Raw genomic sequence first — 23,473 nt, 5'->3', positions numbered from 1 at the left:
GTAACGCCCAGGCATTGCCTGGCCACACCTGTGAATAATTCTGGTGCTTAAGGCTACGTTCACACAGGGCACCCAAGCCTTGCCTACGCCTTGCCTTTACCCACGCTTTAAAATAGGCATCCTTTTTAGTCAATGAGGCTGTGTACACAGGGCACCTCAGCGTGAACCTTGCGTGTACCCACGCCTTGCCTGAGCTGCGCCGATTTTATCGTTTAGGCGTGAGTTCTATTTTCAAGCCGACTAGGCGCGTGAAGGCAGACTTCTTCTGTCAAGCCATGAAGGAAAAACGCGACAATATCCGTGGGAAAAAACAGCAAAGTCAACTGAATTTCAAAATAAAATGGTGTTACTACAACAATGTTGAGCAGAGAGAGAGAGAGAGAGAGAGAGAGAGAGTGATTGACAGGTGGCTATAACGTGGGGCTTTCTCCCCGTCGGTAAACAAATCTTCAGGAGAGAGAATAGCGACCAAAGAAGCAAGATGGACAATGAAAAGTTAATCCACTTAGTACAACATCATCCAGTTCTCTATGACAACAGTGACCCAAGAAGGAGACCTGGTTATACATATCCAGCATCAATAGCACATTAAATATATCAGATTTATTTTACCTACCCATGCTAATTCAGGACCACACGTGACAACAACAAAAAACACTCGGGAGAGAGAAGAGGCACTTGTGACTCGGCTCATGTTCAGCGTGGAATAGGCGTCCAGTGTGATCGCAAAAGCGTGTGATAGGTTCACGCCCAGCTCAAGGTATGTAGGCGTAGGCGTGGGTTGAGGCAAGGCAAGGCAAGGCAAGGCGTAGGTGCCCTGTGTGAACGTAGCGTAAGACCGCCCAAATCCCGTTTGCGCAGGCATTTTGGGGGCGCAGATGATTTGGCATGGCTCTAATTTGCGCCTGCGGGCATGTGCTGTGAACGTTTCCGCATCCCCACTGAGAATTACATCCCCACCATATTTCGGGGCTGTTTTAACTTAGAAAACAGGGAGGTCACAACTACCCAGACAATTACATCACAAGCTTTTAAACAGTTACATTTCTGTATAAATCATAACAATATGCTCCGCTGAGGTGGGGACAGCGTTTAGCTGCTGCCGGGCAGGCGGGGGTGCAAAACTCGGCATAACACCTGGACACTTGCGCATGGTGGTCTGCTATCGTTAAGGCACGCAAACGGGTGCACAAGCGCAAATAGGGGATATCGCCTGTACCAAGATAGGGCCCAACATCTGCTAGAAGGCTGAGAGTGACACACATTTTCTCTGTCACACTGAGAAGAGGAGGAATATTAAAGAGGACCTAAAACAATGAAAATAGAGACCTACACAGATCTTTGCGTATTTCATTAGAAAGATGTACTACAATAAAAAATAACATCATAAAAGTAAGCCATTGTTGGAAAAAAAGAATCATTTTTGAAAAGCCTTTGTGCTATATTTGTAGCCTAGTGCACCACCATCTTTATTTGCATCAGCGCATGACGTCACGGGGATGGCCGTAGCCTACTGTACAGTACAATGCAGTGCAGTACTGTACAGTAGAGTACAGTAGAGTACAGTGCAGTACAGTACAGTGCAGTACAGTGGAGTACATTACAGTGCAGTACAGTAGAGTACAGTGCAGTACAGTATAGTACAGTGCAGTGCAGTACAGTCCAGTAGTACAGTAGAGTACAGTGCAGTACAGTAGAGTGCAGTGCAGTAGTACAGTACAGTAGAGTTCAGTAGTACAGTAGAGTATACTACAGTAGAGTAGAGTACAGTAGAGTACAGTTCAGTAGTGGAATACAGGCTAGTCAAGTGTTGATACTAAGGCTTTTGAATGTTTTGATTAATCAAAACAACCACAAACCAAGTCAGAAAGCCAACAGCTTGTGCTGTGAGGCTGTTAGAAACACTGCAGTGATCAAACCAACTACATGTATATGGAGGAGGAGAAAGTCAGCGGCAGGGTGCCTGAAACTGGGGGGGAAATCGATGCATTGGAAACAATAGGCGATGCATGCGGGGCTTTTAGCCTGATGTCAACCTGTTGAAAATATCTGCTGCTAAGAGGTGAGTTTGGATGATCTGAGGCCTATACCACGAAGCAAGATTAGTGGCTTAGCGAGGTAACTTCAGGTTTAACCCTGGGTTTGCCATGCTACGACGCTAGTTCACTTCTTACCAAGATAGATCACCGTGGTAACTTATGCTTCAGAGCTAACCTGGTCTGGAGCAGGTTAAGTTCAGAGGATAAGATCAAAACCCATCAAAGACCCTTCTTACCAATCAGCACTCTGGAAACAGCGTGTCACCATTCATATAGGATCCCCATATGAAAAATAGATTGCATTCAAATGAAAATCAGAAAAGAAAAAATCATTAACATATCCTGTTGAAGACTCGAGGACTGAAGCCTTGCACTTGTTGTACTGTACATAATTAAATTAAGCCTACTTACCACTTTGGAATATGTTTTTATATTTATTCATTTTTATTTGTTCCCAAGTAATTACGTTTGACCCCACCGATTGCAACTGAATGGTGCGTGGAGAAAATAGCCTATCACTAAATCACCAGCGTAAAAAGCTTACATAAACGTCTCCAAAGCGCACTAGGCCTGCAGCTATCGATTATTTTAGTAATTGAGTATTCTACCGAATAATCCATCGATTAATCGAGTAATCGGATAATAACTACTTTTGCATTATTAAAGGAGAACTTACCCCCAAAACACTTTTTTTCAGCTTTTAACCAATATATATGACTTTGGGGGTGATGTGTGAAGAATGCTCATCAAAATGTCCACATTTGAGACCAAACTGTTGCCATTCTGCCATTTGTATCATTTTTCAGCAGCATAACTGGCATACGCGCCCTCTATGGGTGGAACACTGCTTTTTTTTGTGCCCTCAAATGAATGGGATATTTGGTACATCCTGACATCACGGTGGGGTTATCATGTGCATCTGGTGCATCTCCAAAGCCTATACAACTAGGCAAGATGGAAAAACACTAAGGAGCCCTAATTTAGTTCACATTGGGGCAATGGACCCCCATATGATGAGATTTGGTCTCTCAGATGCAAATCTGATTTTTTTTTTTTTTTTTTTATGTAGCCTAGATATGATTTTGTCCAGAATTCCATATATCGTCGCTGTCGTTCCAGGACCTCCAATCTCCAAAACAGCAACTTTTCAGGAAGTTAAAAAACCTGTTTGCTCTTAAAATACTGAACCAAATGTCGTCAAAGTTGGCACATGTCTTAATTATAGTTAGTTTCCCGCTGAATGTGTCATTACTTTATTAACTCATTGAGTGCCAGCCACTTTTGGAGAACGGACGCTCCCAGTGCCAGAGTTTCAGAGCGTTTTCAGTGATTTCTCGAGGCCCACGGAATATTGTGTGATATTACTATGTAAACACCGAACACGCACAAAGAACGATGAGACTCTATTGTATCAGCAGCAAAAAAAAGTTTATTGATATCATTTTCCGTTCTTTAGTTATCAGCCGGAGAAGATAGGTCAAAAACAGAAAAATTGGCGTTTCCATCTAGAAGCTGAGATATTGAGCCTTTTGTGAAATATAGCATTTCAAGCACATGACTGACTCTGAAGGTAATATTTTCTGATGTGACACCTCAAAAATAATTTACTTCAATAAAACAGTGAAAACAAAGGAATTTTGTTTGGCAAAATAATATTTTTTAGCTGCAACCAGCAGCGCTGGCCCCTGCGTGCGCAGACCCTACACCTTCTTGCTGGTCTTGATTTACTGCTGGTGGGCATCAGATAGCTTGTTTGCCTGTCTCTGTCAATCGAGCCTGCTGTGTGGGTATTGTGTGTTGTACGCTGCCCTGCGTGCCCCACCCCCCTCCTCCTCCTCCTTCGTGGGAGTGTCTCTGCGCGACTCTGAGTGTCGCTGCGTTTGCTCTCGCTCTGCTTTTGCTCCGTCTGCACTGAAAAGTGCGCTGCATCCCCCCGCTTTTTCACAGCCTGTCCCGGCTCCCAGCTGAGAATAATGTAACTTTTCAGAAAGAGGCTGGTGTCGGCAACTAAATCATATGGAGGGGCTATCGCAGCCGTGACGGAGGAGCTCGTGGTGTCAGCAGATTGACTGCTGTTCACAGGCACAGCTAACGTTATGCTTCATGCATATCGATGCGATTTCCGTTTCCTCATGACTTCTTCTCTCTTTTCTCCTGGCCTTTCTGTAATCTGGAGAGCACTGTCGCCACCTAATGGGTCCCTAAAATAGCTTTTACACATTCAACAGCCACCATACTTTCACAGGAGATGGATCTGGCTTTGATACACGTCCCACCGTCAAAAAACGCAATTGACGACTTTAGTCGTCTTTGGCACTCAACGTTATTAAAGCAATTGACGACTAAAGTCGTCATTGGCACTCAATGAGTTAATATCTTACCTGGATAAGCTCAAATTATGTTGTTTATCTTATCAGTCCGACTTGGAAGCACTTTCTCCCGGCCAGTCAAGCGGGAGAGAGCCCCAAGCTCCGTGCCGCGGGGGCGCGCGCAGCAGCACGCAGCAGTGCTCTGAGCCTCTCATGGCCGAGGCGGGGGCTTTTGCATGGGATGAGAACAGTCTGACATTTCTGCAAACAAATCTCATCGCAGTTTAGCGCACATGTAAAATATAACGCTATACTACGACGTGACAACGTGACAAAGCTGCTCTAAACACATCGGCTACTATAATATATTTCCCTGCATCTCATACTGAGATTAGATCGGTATTGAGTTTGGACAGACTGAATGGGCCGAGGAGAGCTCTGCTGTTTCGCCAGCACCCTCTGGGAGGAGGGAGGGGGAGAACGCAGCCTGCAGCTCTGCGCTGAGAGGAAAACTTTTGCACAACTTTTAACAAGAATCACGAAAAGCCCCCAAATGAAAATTTAAAACGGATTTCATGGCGCGGTATATCGCAAGTTGGACGAGGGAATGACGTGGAGAAATCTCGCATTGTGTTACCCCAGAGCTGGGGGTTTGTCCTATTGTGCGGTGTGCTGCGGTAACGAGCCTCGCGTCACTATGCTCTTTTAGCGATAGATACACGCTACATACACATACATGCAGAAAAATAATTAAATTTCTATTTCGCCACTGAATTACCAAATTGATATAACTTTCAACCATTTTGAGCAACCCTGTTTCCATACAGGCCACCAGCGTTGGCTAGTTGTTGATATTTATAAAGATATTGCAGCTATAATATAAAGATATTTTCGAGGTGGTGGGCAAACTGTCATGGCGTCGATTTCCGGAGAAAATTCCTGAGCTGAGCACAGCCAAAGAGTATAGTATAGACAAGAGTATATGTAATTTCTTGGGTTTCTTCCATAGGTTTTTTCAAATCACTGTTCTGATACATATCTGGGGGGTAAGTCCCCCTTTAAAGAGCAACAGTAATTATACAAGGGGAAATAAGACATGTCTCTTAAAATGAACAACTACATTGGTTTCCTTTTTAGAAAAATCATAAATTGTATTACTTAAAGTGCATACAACTGTATACAATAATCAGGTGGCATGGTTGTCAGGCTATGGGACTCAATTTAATTGTTTTACGCCTTTTGTCCCGCCACGGTAGGTAGTAACAGCGCCGGGTTACCTGGCAACCCGCCTCCATTTGAAAGCGTTGTCGCAGCGAGCCGGAAAAGGTGCGAATGGTCAGCTCATTCATAAAAAAATTACAGGGAAATCACCTCATGTATCAAGAAAGTGCACGAGTGAAAGTAAAAAAAGTAGCCTATACAATCATGACTGCAGGGACGCCAGGAGGAATGCTCCGTGCGGTTAGGCTTTATGCTCAAACGATGTTGACATTATTAGGTAAAATTATGTATCTTTTGTTTTTTTCCGTATTTTTTCTTCTATTCTGTGAATATTCTTTTCTTTCTGATCGAAATAAACTAACTAACTAATAGGGATGCACCGATATGAAAATTTTGGCCGATGCCGATAACCGATATTAACATTGCTGTTATGGCCGATAACCGATATTTACCGATGTCGATATGATCTGTATAAAACCACATTTTTATGATCATCACATTTTGTACATACTGAAAAACACATGTTAACACTGAATTTGAAAAAGTTATGCATTTCTTTATTTGCAAAGCCTTTGGAAAAGCCCATAAATCATAGATTTACTGCATTATTTCATATCAATGTGAAGAATTTGGCTGATAATGATAACCGATATTAACATTGCAACATCTGACCGATACCGATATGACCGATATGTTAAAAAATGACTAACATCGGCCGATACCGATATGATTGCCGATATATCGTGCATCCCTACTAACTAACTAACTAACTAACTAATAATACGCTTCAGAGGGCTATAGCTGTCTGTGGCGAGTTGGTCTGAGGATATTCCCTCTCGAAATCAGTTCATCATACAGTAGGCTAGGCTACACTAACCTATGAAAATATTAATTTGAGCGAGGAGCTGAGTGGAAATGCCTCCAGCAGCTCGCCTTTCAATCCGGGAGCAGTGGCTGTCGCCTGAAAGGACACCGCGGGATGGGAATGTGGCCGTCCTGCTGGCCTGTGTGTGAAAGCAATTTCTGTGGCGAGGCTGCCAGGCTTTTTTGCACGATCTTTGTGTGAAAGAGCCTAGAGTGTGTGTGTGTGTGTGTGTGTGTGTGTGTGTGTGTGTGTGTGTGTGTGTGTGTGGATTATACCGCGTCATCTAACGTTATTGGAAATAATCATGCCTAGCCTTGCTTGTTGCACAGACAGCACTGATAACCAGCTGATGATGTTGAGCTAACATTAGCCGCTAATGTCATGTGAGGTTGTGCTTTTTATTTCTCATCATAAAAAGCCACATCAAAAAGCGCTGCGTGAATGCAGCAACTAGCTGTCATATTGATCACCTAGCCAGCATTACAACTAGCCTTAATCTTGATAAGCAATCATAATTGATTCACGTAACGTTAACTAGTTACCTTGTCTCGGGTCCCGGGTCCGCTCCGACGGCTCTGGTAGGCATGTACGCTCGTCAATAGACACACTCCATGGAGTTTTCCTTCTTTTTCAACTTAAAAAGATCACAAACCTTAGGCAGATTCTGCCGTTTTCTCACTATTTTCTCTTTCTTTGTCCACTTTGCAGCTGTTTGCAGCCTCGCCTTCTAAATATACAGTCTATGGTCTAAATGCCGTGTCGAGGCGAATATATTTTGCCTCGATCATATTTTATAATCAAATTATTCGGTAACTCAAGGAATCGTTTCAGCCCTAAAGTGCACTAAGGTGCCGTGTGTGCAACGGAGCTGAGGCTGACGTTGGGTTGTCATACATGCCAGAATAGCCTACATCGATCTAAGCAATTTAATGCGATAGCCTACACACAGATGTAATTCATATCTAGGCTACTCCTGAATTTTGCAGCTGCAATGTGTTGCTTTTGGCCTGTATGATGTTATTGAAATCTTCATATTCTTTCCAGCATTAGTCCTGTATGAAATATACCACTCTGCTGCCAATATGTGACCACAAAATAGGCTATTTTTATCAATGAAATATATGCCTGCACCGTGTCGATTAAGTTCAGCAGCCTTTTTTTATTTATTGTCATGATTTCTTTATTGGTATTATATTCCATCAATGCGACCAAACATATCATGAGTGATAAGAGATCATTATTCATTGAACTTACATTTCTAAATATGATCTAAATAGGCGTACGGATTTTGTAAATTTAGAGTGAGATTACACATTACTTCCACTCGCAAAAAGACATGCTGGTTTTATTGAGTTTAAAGCTGCATGTAGGTTCATGGAGGCAGAAACAAACCGCTGTTCAAAGGAATCAAATGACTGATGTGAATAAAAGCGTTAACGTTAGACAGTCCTTCAGTAACAGACTTATATCCAACATGGATTTTGATTCTGACATACAGTAAAGCTCCGCTATAATCAATACATTTTGATGTGCGCTTTGAATGAATGAGGAAATAGGCATGTCTGGTGTTGTAAAAGCTGGAGCTGTCCATATTGCATTGTGATTGGCTAGTTGTTACAAACCACGCCTCTTTCGTGGGCACGTGCTCCTGTGTACGAGCATTTTCACGTGTACGAGCTCAGAGCTGGATAGGGAAATTCTAAATTGACAGACCCAGCTGATAACCACCTTCGTGGTATCGTTTAGCTCAATTGTGATTGTCTGGTTAAGTAAAACCAGATCAAGGGGACAGTTCCTGGATCTGTTAATCTCCATTCGTGGTCCAGGCCTCTGATATGAGATCGCTGTAACGTTATGATGACAACCAACACGACTGTTAATAGAGAGAGAGGACGTGACATCACCACTGAGACAGGTGTCCAACAAAATTCACCATCTGGACCATCTGGACTCCCCCCCACCCCCGACCAGGAATGTTGTGATCATGTCTTGTTGTCCTGTATGTCATTCTACATGTCCATATATTTAATCCCAAATTCCAAATGTTTCGTGAAAATGGCAAATAAAAACGTATTAGCCCAGTGCAATAGGTGTTTGTTTACAAACACCATCGCACAGTAAACTGTTTCAAAGCCTTCTGAATGTAACGTAGATGGCTGAGGGAATAGAAGATCATTCACTTTTCCTCAGGCAAAGAAGCTGGAAAACGTTCCTCTGTGGCCGTCTCTTTATTCAAGTACAGTAACATTTACATGACGTACATGATCCTATCTGCTGTCCCTAAACATCCTGTGTTGCCGCTGTCCAGCTAACAGCATGAACTAACACCACCTCCTGTTATAACTTTCAAAATAAAACACATTTGACATGTCCTTGAATTATAAAAAGTACCAAAATGAAAATAAATTATATTTTATTGTGAAAGGCTAGAGTCTAGCCTTTCACAATAAAAGATTGTTTATTTAAATTTTGTCTAGCCACACAAAACATGAACATGATCAGTTCGATGTATCTCATAAGAAGTGATTTTAGATCGTCTAAGTGCAATTGTTTACCCGCCCCCAGAAGATAGCATAACGCCAGCATTTAAGTTGGCCCCGCCTGAGTGTAGCTGGCCACACCCACGAGTGCAGTCTGGAGCACAAACCTAATTGATATCTGGCAGCCCGGCCACACAGCCCCACATTGACAGGTGGGGGTGTAAAATAGCAGATGACGGCCAGGGCCGTCACAAATGCTGTTTTGTGCAGCTTGACGAAGGCGGACGTTTGGGCCCTGGATGATTATCAGCCTGGGCATTTTGTTGATAGCGGCGTCGTTCCTCTTGCCCAAGAGATGGATTATATCCACTGTCTCAAGTAGCTTATCAACCGACAGCAGGATCACACGAGTAAGTATCCCAATCACCACCTCTCTGGTATTTTCATTGTGCTTTTCAGGGAGACGTTGATCCTGAGGTCCCATCTCCTTTTGTACCTGGCTTGCTCCAAACACAACTGCCTCACTGATTAATTTTATTTTTTCAGGCATGCCACTTTCTCTTTCAATTTGTTGATTTCCTCTTTATTTTCTTTCACAACTTGTGCATTGGCTTCCATCTAGTCTCTGTTTCCAGACGTTTGGTGAGCGGCGCCAACAGCGCTACCTAACCACCAAACGTCTGGGAATTTACTGTTCAAATCTGGTTCATTGAGCCTGGCGAGAACGGCCGGCAGCAGACACGCCTACATGTATTATTAGAATTTGATTTGGTAGCGGCAATGCAATGTTTCATAGTTCCAATATAGAGGAAGACACTGATGTGCTGCAAAGAGAGTTCATACCTGTTGTTTATTTTACAATAATTTTTCCTACCCGGAAGTGGTCCGCTTGCTACTGTGAAGTCATCAGCAGCCGGCTCTGTAACGTAGCCTCGGGAGTCAGGCTTATCGCTAGGGGAAAGACCTCTAGCCGCCGAGGCCGGATGAAACACGTCCTATTAACAGGTTATGTTTGTTTCTAAGTGATTAATATGTTTATCTGCAAATGCGACAGCACCGGTTCTGCAACCACCTGCACTGCCCCCAGAAAGCAGGCACGCCCACAACACTCATGATTGATTCTCCGATGCAAGGCTTCCGACAGCACCACCTAACGTAGAGCCATATGAAATCCGTTTTAATTTTTTCCAAATTCCATTTTATTTTTTCCCGAATTCCGTTTTTTCCGTTTTAATTGTTCTAAATTCTGTGTTTTGCTTTTTACGCTCATTTTACTATCAGAAATAGTGTCTAATATGTGGGGATGAATAAATGTCCACAATTTAATAAGATATAACAATCAGTTTACACAACAATGCACCATTTTTAACAAGTGATTCAAGTCAGAAATACAGTAGGCGCAGCATTTCTCAACTGGTGGGTCGCGACCCAAAGGTGGGTCGCGGGGCCGTTTTGATTGGGTCGCGGACATTGGCCCAAAAAAAAAACTAAAAACATATAAGCATGTAATTCAAGATAAGTCTGCCTTTTATTTCATATTTCATACAGTTCAAATAAGACTTTCTGAGCATGACCAGTTTGACTTGCCTGTAATTCAAGTCTGCCTTATTTCAATTGGTTTTTAGCCCTAGTTGCATTTCTGTTGCACTTTTTTGTTCATTTGAGGTTTATAACAGTGCATGAAGGCATTGTGTATTAAATTAATGGGCTATTTTTTGTGCAATAAATTTGAGTGGTTTAAAAAAAAATCTGAAATTTGGGTCGCGACTTCATGACAAGGAAAATAGTGGGTCCTGAGGCTACACCAGTTGAGAACCACTGGGCTAGATGACTGTACAAAACATTCTATATAATTTTTATGTTTGTAAAGTGTTTTTAAGCTTCTCATTGTGTGCTTCAAGTAAAGAAAAAACAACTGTGAACAAAACATTCACTTCAAACAGAAAATGCTTCAAATACTATTTTATTTTGAAAGTTATAACAGGAAGTGGTGGTGTTTATCTTTGCTAACTTGAACGTCTTAACGTGAGTAATACTCACTGAGTATTAGAGAAAGAAGAAATTGTGTAAAACAGCATGTGTCAACTCAATAAGAAGACACAGCCACAATTGAAACTTTTCCAGCTTCATTCATGTGCAAAAGTGGATATTTCGTCTTTCATTCCCTGTTGCCATCTAGACTACGGTCGGAAGGCTTTGACTGAAGGCAAGTAACATCAACAACACTTCACGCACACTTCAGACAGGGTTCTTTCTGCGTTGTCACCGAAGCTGGAATGCTTGGAATGTGCTTGTTAATGCGCTCGTTAACGTTACTTTATGTTACTGCAGAGTCCACTGAGGGCAGGCAGCTGTGTTTGTGGAAGAGAGGGAGAGATGATTGTGGGTGACATCACCTTATTAACATTATATATTGAATGTCAGCCCAATTATGGCAAATTCTGCAGTATTCCACGTTTTACAGTAGATTCCATTTTTATTGGTCAATTCCGCGATTCCGTTAATGCGGATTTCATATGGCTCTACCTAACGTTATGAAAATATTGAAATAGTAATATTCTCAGTCTTACGGTAGTGAAACGGATTAAGACTGAGAGCTGAGTCTAGCTTCCATCCGACTTTCAAATCTTTTGAGGTGGTCATCTTGCTTGTCGAATCTCTTAAAGGTCCCAATTCGTGCAGCTGTAACCTCTTAAAAACGTGTGTCTCTGGTCCATAAAACATGATTCTGGATTAATCTGTCGAAAATATAGCAACCCCGTTTGTTGTGACGGAGTTCTCACTTCCTCATCTCGTCGCTTCCCAAGAATGGCCTGTTTCTATAATATATTCAGAACTAACAGTTCCCATTGGCCGCTGAGGGAGAGCCCGCCCCAGGCTCCCAGCGGCCAATCAGATTAGCGTCTGTGGACCAGCATGCTAGGTTGCGAGTTATCGTTAACTTAACGGTACTATGCTAAAGAGGACATCTCAAAATGCCTAGACTTACCGAATGCACCTCTGCAGTTGCTGGATCACGTACAGTTGGCGTCGCTCCAGCTAGAAGTGTTAATTTTGTGGCTATAGACAAAATGGTGCAGGTAGCTTGTGTGAGAGAGACCCGCGCAGTATGCAGGAGGAAGCTAGTGACGTCCCAATTCCCCTCTGGGCAAACGAAGCGTTTGGGGGTGTGGCTTGGAGGAGACTGCAGGGGGACGCTGGATAGTGACAAATCCAACTGTGGCAGTTCTGAGCGTGTGACCACTCATTACAGGGAGGGCTGACAGCAGTATATATGCATTTACAAGTAAAAACAGCTTTTGCACAGAATGGGACCTTTAATCAAAGCTTGGATTGCATTGAATATTTCTCCATTAGTAATATAACCTGACAGTGACTGCTTCTGTTGGTCCTTTTTAGCCTTTTTGCAACTTTACAAATTTTGCAGAGTATATGCTCATGTTGTATTTATCAAATTCTTCCACCATCTCTTCAAGTTCGTCTTCCTCACACGCCTCTCTGAGTGCTGACAGGTTGTAGTCATGTTCTTGTAGCCCAGCAGAAGCAGCTTGTTTACCATCAGCCATCTCGGTCATGTTTGGGAGAGTGAAGACCAAATTCAAGGTGGAACTCAACAAAGCTCAAACTTTGGTGTAGTTCAGTGTGATTTACCACCCTTTCAGTATGATTCTTGGTCCAGATTGATTGATGATTGATTTTTATTTATGGATATAGAGAAGACAATTTACAAAATCCAAGGGATAACATGTAAAAGTGAGAACACTTATTTTCAACATGCTCCCTGCTGTTGTACGACAGAACATACAACATAACATGAAAAAGTCATATCAATATACCAATTCTAAAACACCTAAAATCATTAAGAAACATGAAATTAACTTCCTGCCCTACATTTCTTCCCTCTAATCCCAATCAGCAGCAATTCCAGAAAAAACAAATCAAAAAGAAAAACACCAATTATAGTATCATGAATCAAAAACACTATTTTGCTGGCAGTAAAACCTGTCTAGCTGGTTCCAGTATAGAAAAAGGAACTTCGAGCGGCTATTCTCTCGTGGTCCCTTGCATGAGCGCACACTAGCCCTGGTGTTGTGACCATGCTGGTTATGGACCATTAATATCTATGAGCCCAGATACAAGGGGGCAGTACCATTAATGTTGTTATATATGTTTAGCTTTAGATGTTCAATCCTAAGCTCAACAGGCAACATGCCTTCTTGAATTTGTTACCTCCTACATGCGTCCTAGGAGGAGCAATCAGTAGATAATGAATTGTTATTTTCTATAACCTGCAACCTCTTCTCTAATCTGATTATCAGGCCACTGTACCAGGTAGAACAGGCAAAATGCACTGTATTAGTGCTGTTACAAACTGACTTGTTCTCGATACAGAAACTTGAGTTTACTGGCACCTTTTGATAATAATAATAATAATAATAATACTACTACTACTAATAATAATAAGTAACAGACCTAGGACATATTAAAAAAATATATAATCAGAACCTGCAAAAGTAGTACTCCTCACTCCGCCACCCCCCCCCCCCACCCCCCACCGCAGTGCATTGTCCTGTCTTGTCTAAGCTAAAATGCAAATGAAGTAGAGTCACATGATCAAAGGTTTAATTTGCTCTTGAATGTTTCCATCATCAAAGAGAATCTGCTGATCTGACTTTGTTTCTTCCTCCAGTGTGGACCATGATGCAGAGCAGTGGTTGAAACCAGGTCTGAGGAAATGTAAGTATGCATTTAGTTTGATTCATGAAATCAAAGTAACACAATCAACTATTTTTAGTCCGGGAGCCAAAGGCTGTTTTTTTTATGAACCTTGTTTCGTCGGATAAAGTGTTTTTCTCGGCTGATTCTTGTAGTTTGGGGGTACCTATTCAAAATACAGGAGGGTGCCCGGTGAGCACCCTTGAGCATTTTGAGATATTACCCCTTAACACGTTCACTGCCAATGACGAGTTGACTCGTCAAAAAAAATCCAACAGTTGACTGCCAATGACGAGTTGACTCGTCAAAAAAAAAAAAAAAAAAAATTTGACGGTGGGACGTGGATCAACGCCCCCCACGTCTCCTATAAAAATATTGGAGCCACCGAACGTGTACAACCCATTCCACCGACCCACTAAGTGGCGACAGTACTCTCCAGACTAGAAAAAGCCGAGCCAAAACTGCAGGGGAACGCGCGAGGAAACCATTCTCATACTGTAAAATGGATTGGCGAAAACGCCTTCGCTTTCGCGCATTATCGCGCTGGGAGCTGGCGGTGGGGGATTGCAAATTTGCATAATAGATTATGCGTGCAACACACTTTGAAACACCGGCAAAAAGCCCACAATCGCACGCAGCTTCATTGCAGCTGAGCTCACAACCGAAACGACTCATGCAGACTCGCCCAAAGAGCAGCAGCCAGGCAGCACAGACAGGCAGAGCCTCGCTTGTGACAAACGCTGCAAAGCCACCAGAGACACACCCATGGAGGGAGGAGTTTGAAGGAGAGGGGGGTTTCCTGCTGCTATGGAGGAAATTACTGTTCAAAACTATTGTTTAGATGTCTGACGTCTTACGCCAAAAATAAATGGTTAAAGTGACTGTTCTATCGAATTTCACAAAAAGCCATTTATCTCAGAATAAATTTTCAGACGCTGAAACCATGCTGTATTCTACTGCTAATGCCTACATAACTACTAACTCTACATCCTAACTCTTTTAGACAGAGAAACCACACATTCTATTAGTTCTTTTGAGATCATTTGTGTTCACAAAATCTTAGCAGAAAAGAATCCTCGGCTCTTGAAAGATGAGCCAGAATCCTCAAAAAAAAAACTTGGCAGAACCTACGGTAACCCTTTAGAATACAGCCCGCAAATAAGCATGTAGTTAGAGTATAACAACGGGGTTTAGGGCTGTAGTTATAGTCTAACTACGGGGTTTAAGGAGTGAATTATAAGATCTGTACTTATAGTCTAACTACGGGGTTTAAGGAGTGTAGTTATAGTATAACAACGGGGTTTAAGGAGTGTAGTTATGGTATAACAACGGGGTTTAAGGAGTGTAGTTATGGTATAACAACAGGGTTTAAGGAGTGTAGTTAGAGTATAACAACGGGGTTTAAGGAGTGTAGTTATGGTATAACAACGGGGTTTAAGGAGTCTAGTTAGAGTATAACAACGGGGTTTAAGGAGTGTAGTTAGAGTATAACAACGGGGTTTAAGGAGTGTAGTTAGAGTATAACAACGGGGTTTAAGGAGTGTAGTTAGAGTATAACAACGGGGTTTAAGGAGTGTAGTTAGAGTATAACAACGGGGTTTAAGGAGTGTAGTTATAGTCTAACTACGGGGTTTAAGGAGTGAAAAAATACTTTAACTAGAGGGTAACAAGATCTGTACTTATAGTCTAACTACGGGGTCGCGGGCTGTATTATGAAGCAGGGGACAAATGTTTGTACTTATAGGCTAATTACGGGGTACCACACTGTACTTACAGGGTAACTACGGGGTTTAAGGAGTGTAGTTAGAGTATAACAACGGGGTTTAAGGAGTGTAGTTATGGTATAACAACGGGGTTTAAGGAGTGTAGTTAGAGTATAACAACGGGGTTTAAGGAGTGTAGTTAGAGTATAACAACGGGGTTTAAGGAGTGTAGTTATAGTCTAACTACGGGGTTTAAGGAGTGTAGTTAGAGTATAACAACGGGGTTTAAGGAGTGTAGTTAGAGTATAACAACGGGGTTTAAGGAGTGTAGTTAGAGTATAACAACAGGGTTTAAGGAGTGTAGTTATAGTATAACAACGGGGTTTAAGGAGTGTAGTTATAGTCTAACTACGGGGTTTAAGGAGTGAAAAAATACTTTAACTAGAGGGTAACAAGATCTGTACTTATAGTCTAACTACGGGGTCGCGGGCTGTATTATGAAGCAGGGGACAAATGTTTGTACTTATAGGCTAATTACGGGGTACCACACTGTACTTACAGGGTAACTACGGGGTTTAAGGAGTGTAGTTAGAGTATAACAACGGGGTTTAAGGAGTGTAGTTAGAGTATAACAACGGGGTTTAAGGAGTGTAGTTAGAGTATAACAACAGGGCTTAAGGAGTGTAGTTAGAGTATAACAACAGGGTTTAAGGAGTGTAGTTATAGTCTAACTACAGGGTTTAAGGAGTGTAGTTAGAGAATAACAACGGGGTTTAAGGAGTGTAGTTAGAGTATAACAACGGGGTTTAAGGAGTGTAGTTATGGTATAACAATGGGGTTTAAGGAGTGTAGTTAGAGTATAACAACGGGGTTTAAGGAGTGTAGTTAGAGTATAACAACAGGGTTTAAGGAGTGTAGTTAGAGTATAACAACGGGGTTTAAGGAGTGTAGTTAGACTATAACTACACTCCTTAAACCCCGTTGTTATACTCTAACTACACTCCTTAAACCCTGTTGTTATACTATAACTACACTCCTTAAACCCCGTAGTTAGACTATAAGTACAGATCTTATAATTCACTCCTTAAACCCCGTAGTTAGACTATAACTACAGCCCTAAACCCTGTTGTTATACTCTAACTACATGCTTATTTGCGGGCTGTATTCTAAAGCGTTACGAACCTACCTACAGTATTGAAAAAACGGCTGGCAGTGAATGTGTTAAGTGCCAAAATCCCCTTAACTCATTCACCGCCAGTTTAGGACTGCCAATATTTAGCACAGGCCAAAGATTTTCATAATTGTTGGTCATCTTTCAAGACCCACAGTAAATTATCTATTAGCACCAGAGTGATTTGCAATACCTCAAAATGAAGATGTACGTCTCTGGGTTCACCAGGAAAAAAAAAGTGAGCTTTTAGCTTGTTCTGTACTCTACTTATAGCCATTTATATACACCCTGTTTTCTACCCAAAAGCTCTCCCTGAGAAAATAAACAGGAGAAAAGGCAATTTTTGTAAAAGGGCACAATCTCAGGCAGAACTCACTCTCAATTATTTTATTTTGAACTGTATTGACATCAGACATGTAAATATTATTCGTTAGGACACAAATGACAAAAAAAAATATATATATATATATATATATATATACACATGAAGTGCTTTTTTTTTACATTCAACAATACAGTTTACTCGGTGAGTGAGTGTGCAGACAGACAGACAGACAGACAGACAGACAGACAGACAGACAGACACAGACACACACACACACACACACACACACACACACACACACACGATCCCCCTTTTAGATTTCTAACCCCACAAAGGATCAGCAATAACCACGCCCTGTGGCGCTGGGATTGGCCAGGAGCAACACTGGAGGGCACGCAGCCCAGCGATTTCATGAACCAACTGAATAGCTCTTGAGAAAGGACAGCGGGCTGCTGTGACTGCCGCAGCCGCTTCTGCCTTGTGCCTTGCTGTTGTGTGTTTATTTTGTTTATGTTCTGGTCCACCCGTCCTCGTCCATGTCTCCCTGTCCTATCCTCCCTGAAATCGTTCCCGTTTTCCCCTCGGCTATTCAACACGTCCTCACCGCCCTCGCAAACTGATCGATCATTTCCTCATTCCTCCGATGATCAAACACATCTCTTGATTACTTTCTCCCGTTTTCTCCGGGCTGGCACAGAGGAAGGCGACTCCAGCTCGTGCAGCGCGCCGAGGCGCGTTTCAATGGCGTTTCTCCTGTCTGCACAAGGAAGCGTTACCCGTTTTCTGCTTTTCCTCTTGCTCAATTTCAAAACAACAGCTGCGGTATGTGTTTGTTCACGTGTTGCCTTAGATGCTAGGGACATGATACTATGTCAGAGGCTGGGTAAGTGTTTGAAATACGCCCTGCAGTAATAAAAACAAAAACACGTCAAACACGTCATTGGCGGGGAGGGCTATTTCTGATAACACGTCAAAGACGTCATTGGCGGTGAATGAGTTAAAAATAGGGATTTATGAGATTTCATGCAAAATCCTCAAATAAAATGCATCAAATTTGTTTTCTCCAATGTTTATTCATAAAGGAGCAACGAGGTCATGTATAATGTAGCCTATTTGATTCCCGCGCCATGTGCCCCCCTCCCCACCCCCAATAAAAACATGAAATTAGCAGAGGACTTTTAGTCTGATAAATCAATCCTAGGTGTTGAAGCAGCAAGTCAGACCCTTCTCCCACACTCCCCTCTCTCCCCTCTCTCTGGCACTGTGTGTGTGCGCACGTGTGTGTGCATGTTTCACCGGCTTTGAGCCGCGGCACTTTCTGTCTCCAATTTCAATTCCTTGTACAGCTGGGGGGAGGGGTCTAGGTGCACTGTTCAAATCCTGTGCACACATCTTGGCAGGGGAGTTTCTAGGGAGTGGCCAGGGGTGGCACTGCCCACCCCTTAAATCTAATTTGGCCACCCCAAAATCCTGAGGGTGCTGGCCAACAACACTGTCTTTCAGAGGCTGTAGCGGGCTAATCTTTAAGCTAGAGTGACGTTAGGCTAAATTTGGGCGAGGGAAAACCCTTCTACATCCTTCCTAAATGCCGCAATCAGTGCCACCCTTGCTTGAGTCTGTGCCCCACCTGGGCCACCCCACTCAAAATGGCTGGGACATTGCATCTCGGCTCAGACACATCTTGCCTGAAACAGACACACATGTCACTTATAGATGTGGCTGCACTGCTTAAAGCGTCTTGGGGGTATGCACGCATTGATGCATTTTGTTGGGGCTTTATGTTCACTGATGGCTGATAGTGGGCTCTCTGGAGTTCCGGTAAGAAATTTCCAGAAAGCAGATGACCTGATGAGAGCCTTGAGAGGATCAGATTGTGAGTCAGACCAGAACAGACAAACTTTGGGTTTAGGTCTTGGTGAAACCAATGATGCTGATGCTGATGTCATACATCTGGGCTGAACGTGAGGGTGACTGGCTTCTCCATCTGACCACATTCCAGAAGATGCTTACCTACTACTTTGCAGCTGGCCATGTCAATCATTTCTGGTATGGCCTCTACTATCTTCGTTCTATGGAGAAGCTTCCTCCACAAAGGAATTTTCTCCAGGGGCAGCATGTGATGTGACACATTAGTGGAATAGGGAATGGCCTGTGGATCAACCAGTTCATAACTACTTTCATGAGGTACGGCCACAGTGATGGAAGGATCATTGGAATAACCATGAAGCCAGAGGCACTGAAGATCTGGGCCCTGAGCCACCACATATGCTGCAAGATTGAGTCAGACATGAAGGAGATGGAAGATGATGAGACAGATACTACAAAGGTTCATCTCTATCACAAGGAGGAGGCTAAAGCCATGGCTTAAGCAGTTGCCAAAGTCAAGGTCAGGGCTGGACTTTGTTAGAAACTGGAAACCTGCCTCCATCCATTGGATCCCAACGAACATACAGGGGCAAAAGCATCATGAACATCAAGATCACCAACACCAGTGACAGTGCCGTAATGATTGGGGAGGCAATGTTAGAAGATTTTGAGAAGACCTGACTTTTACAACACCATCTCAAACAAAGTAAAGACAATGACAACAACCAAATCAATCCAAGTTGACAACTCCACAATTTATGACCTAAATGCCATAGATTCAAGGTAATCACACTGTTGTCTAGGGAGGACGAGGACAGGATGCACATTTGTAAATCCAAGTCTACATTGAAGAAGTCATTCCAAGTCAAAAATCTCCAGGAGGAGCCAGTATCATTGATGAATCAGCCCTTCTTTGGACATCCACTGGCCAGCTGATGGCACCACCCGATTTCATCAAAAATTATAAGACACGGCTGAATTCATACCTATCAGACAGTGATGCCTACCTCATCTTCGGCAGCTACTCTGATTACAGTACTGTATCAAGTCCATCACCTGAGATGTCACAGAGACAGGGCTCACCTAGAAACACCATCTCTTAGCTCTTATGTGAGGAACTGACCCAGGAAGGATCCGCTTTTCCATCTACAGAGGACAAGCAAACACAAGTTGGTGGTGACAGGGGAGGACCCATGCCCTATTGAGATCAGGTTGAAAGAAAGAAGGAGCCAATATGATATAGAAAATCAACAGGAAGAGACTGACACATCATTGTCCAAAAGGCCCTGACTGGATGTACACCACACATCATAGAATCGCCCCACAAGGAAAGGGCAATAGTGGACATCAAGTCAACACTGGCCAAGCATTCACAAATTGTGAAGAACCTTTTACCAGCCCATGCCATGTTGGGATGTGACAATGTAGCGTCTTACTATGGGTTGGGAAAAGGCTCTGTCATCAAAGTCCTCAAAACTGTACGAACTATCTGCCATTAGCAATGTGGGTGCACCGTTCCAGCAGGTCCCCGACCAACCACTGCCTTCATCTCAGCCTGTTCGGTATAGAGCACAGACACACACAAGGCTACTTGTCTGGGAGGAAAAGAATGGGAAAGGACACGTCTGCTCCAAACTTAGCTGCTCTACCGCCAGCGAATGAAGCATTCATTGAGAATGTTAAGAGAGCCCAATTTCAAGCAATATATTGAAATATCAATGTAAATCTGCCACTAGCATTGAACACTGAGGAATTTTGATGGAAAAAAAGACACATGCAACAGGTCACTGAGCCCAACCACTCTACCGGAAGATTGCAAACTTGTCCCAGACTACATTTTGGAGATGATCAGGTGTGGCTGCAAAACCCTTTTAACTCCAATAAGTGCAACTGTGCAGTGCCTGGTTTGCCATGCACAATGTTCTGTGCATGTTTCAGGGTAGGACGCTCAAGATCCAAATAGGCTTAACTACCATCAGAACATCAGCAGCAAAATGTGCCCTTCACACCTCCCAGTGTGTATCATCTACTCTGAATCTCTACATGCCAATGAGCAAAGGCTTAATGGATGTTCTCATCCAGCATGACCCCTATAGTCATAAACAGTTGGTTTTGCTGGCACGACCTAAAAGGGTTAATATTATGTAATGTGGAATGAAATACATTGTACATGACCTCCTTTATGAATAGAGATTGGAGAAAACAAATTGGATGCATTTGATTTTAGTATTTTGCATGAAAATTCCATAATTGGAATTTTGGCAATTAAGGGGTTAATATCTGAAAATGCTCAAGGGTGCTCACCGGGCACCCGCCTGTATTTTGAATAGGTACCCCCAAACTACAAGAATCAGCAGAGAAAAAAACTTTATCCGACGAAGCGAGGTTCAACCCCATGGCTCTCGGACTATTTGTAACACTTTATAAGAAGCATTAGTTAAGCATTGTTCATGCGTAATTCATAAACACAGTTACAGTAATGTTTTATTCCTGATTAATAAGCTAAACTATCATGTATTTAACAATTGTATTTGATCTAATTTATAAATGCTTTGTAAGGCATAGATAGTCCTCACTTTAAATGATGTCACACAAAATACTAAAAAAAACTACTAACTACCTTAACACATTCAGTGCCACAGCGCTTCAGTAAAATTGTCTGGAGCCTGTGCCAGATTCACTTCCATTCAGTTGAAAACAGCTATAGAATTTTTTCTATTATGGCTATATTAACGGGGCTGGACTTTAATGAAAGATTGAACACTCCTGCTTCTTCCAAAGAAGAAATTTTGTTTCTAGACAGTTCCATTATGAAATTACAGCCTCTCAAAAAAGTGCACTTTCAAGGGTTTTCTGTCGTTTTTTTTTTCTTTCCAAGATATAGCCCCTTTTATGAATACCTTTTGCACTCTAATTTCGAGCACATTCACTGACTCTGGCTGGTGTTTTCTGATGTGGTGGCGTGTGGTGTGGTTTCTGTGCAGCCACACACCCCTCTCCCCCCCCCCCCCCCCCCCCCCCCCCCCCCTCTCCACCTCTGAGCTGCGGGCTCCTCCCACACGCACAGAGTTTGCTTTCTCGACTCCGTTTTTGCCCCGGACAGATCCCAGCTTTGCTGCGCGCATCATTTCCTTGATGGGCATCAAGGAAATGATGCGCTGGCAAACGCGACTGAACGAAAAGGCTTGGCCCGTTCGGCTTCAGATGCTGGCTTTCTAGGAAATCGTGTGGAGATAGATAGAAGCATAAGAGCTCAGTTGTGAGCGCGGATGCAGCCGAGCCCACTCTCGCTGTAGACGGAGCAATATATACGGCTCTGGCAGAAAGCATGCATCGGTTTCCACGGCTTTCTCCGCTGTCTCCTGTACAAAGTAAAGGATCTGAGGTGGGTGGAGCAGCTCCTGTGACGATGTTTAACACATTGAATGCCAGCCATGTTTTCATTCCTGTAGGTAAGTTGTGCCAGGGGTGTTTTTGACGATTCTGGCTCATTTTAGAAGAGCCGAGGATTCTTTTCTGTTAAGAATTCATGAACACCAATCATCTAAAAATAACTAATAGAATGTGTGCTTTCTCTGTCTAAAAGAGTTAGTTTGCAGAGTTAGTAGTTATGTAGATATTAGCCGTTGAGTACAGCATGGTTTCAGCGTCTGGAAATTTATTCAGAGATAAATGGCTTTTTGTGAAACAGTCACTTTAACCATTCATTTTTGGCATCAGTAAGACCGTCAGACATTCTAAACAATAGTTTTGAACAGTAATTTCCTCCATAACAACAGGAAACACCCCTCTCATTCAAACTCCTCCCTCCGTGTGTCTTCTCCTTCCTCCTGGCTTCAGCGGGCGTGTCAGAAGCGCGTTGTGCTGCCTGCCTGTCTGTCTGCGTGCCTGCCTGCCTGTCTGCCTGTCGGGCAAGACGAGTCTGAAACGGATTACTGTAAAATCGCGTCGCCATTTCCTTGAATGGCTTTCTCCCGCGGTGTGTGTGTGTGTGTGTGTGTGTGTGTGTGTGTGTGTGTGTGTGTGTGTGTGTGTGTGTGTGTGTGTGTGTGTTCGCGCGTTGCTGCGCGGCTCTGGGGGGAAGGGATCTCTGTCCGTTCTGTGTGTGTGTGTCCGGGCTTTTCCGCGGGAGGCGGCTGCTTTTGTGGCTTTTGGGTCCCATGGCTGTGACTTCTCTCGGTCTCTGTCGCCACTTAGTGGTCGGTAAAATAGATTACACGCATGCTGTTGCTCCAAATAGTTATCTGGAAGATGTAAAAGGGGTTGATTGATGTCCCACCGTCAAAAAAACATGTAAGACGAGTTATTTCGGCTCTGGCACTCAAGCGCTGGATTATGTAAGACGAATTATTTCGGCTATGGCACTTAAGGTGTTAAGGTGGCGCCGTGTGATCCCTTGAAGGGATTCATGCTCACTGGCTGGGTACGACCTTAAACAGCAGAATTATGGAATAATATGAATTATGATTTTAGGACGTCCACAGACGTCCTTGGCACTGAACGTTACTTTTTTTTAGGACGTGCACAGACGTCCTTGGCACTGAATGTGTTAATAACATGGGGTGTGTCTAGTGGGCCACTCCTGAAATCTGATTGGCCACCCTACGTGCCACCCCAAAATCCTGAAGGCGCCGGCATCCGACATGACTGTCTTATAGGCTGTAGCATCATTTTTAAAGCTAGAGTGGAGAGCCTGGTATCATATGAAACTAGAAGACCCAAGGTATCCATTCCTATCAGTCACCATGTCATCCTAGCTTCTCTGCCAGGGAGCTAAA

This window comes from Poromitra crassiceps, assembly GCF_964638095.1.
Source record: "Poromitra crassiceps genome assembly, chromosome: 17".
Classification (NCBI taxonomy): domain Eukaryota; kingdom Metazoa; phylum Chordata; class Actinopteri; order Beryciformes; family Melamphaidae; genus Poromitra; species Poromitra crassiceps.
Note: the sequence above shows the minus strand (reverse complement) of the source record.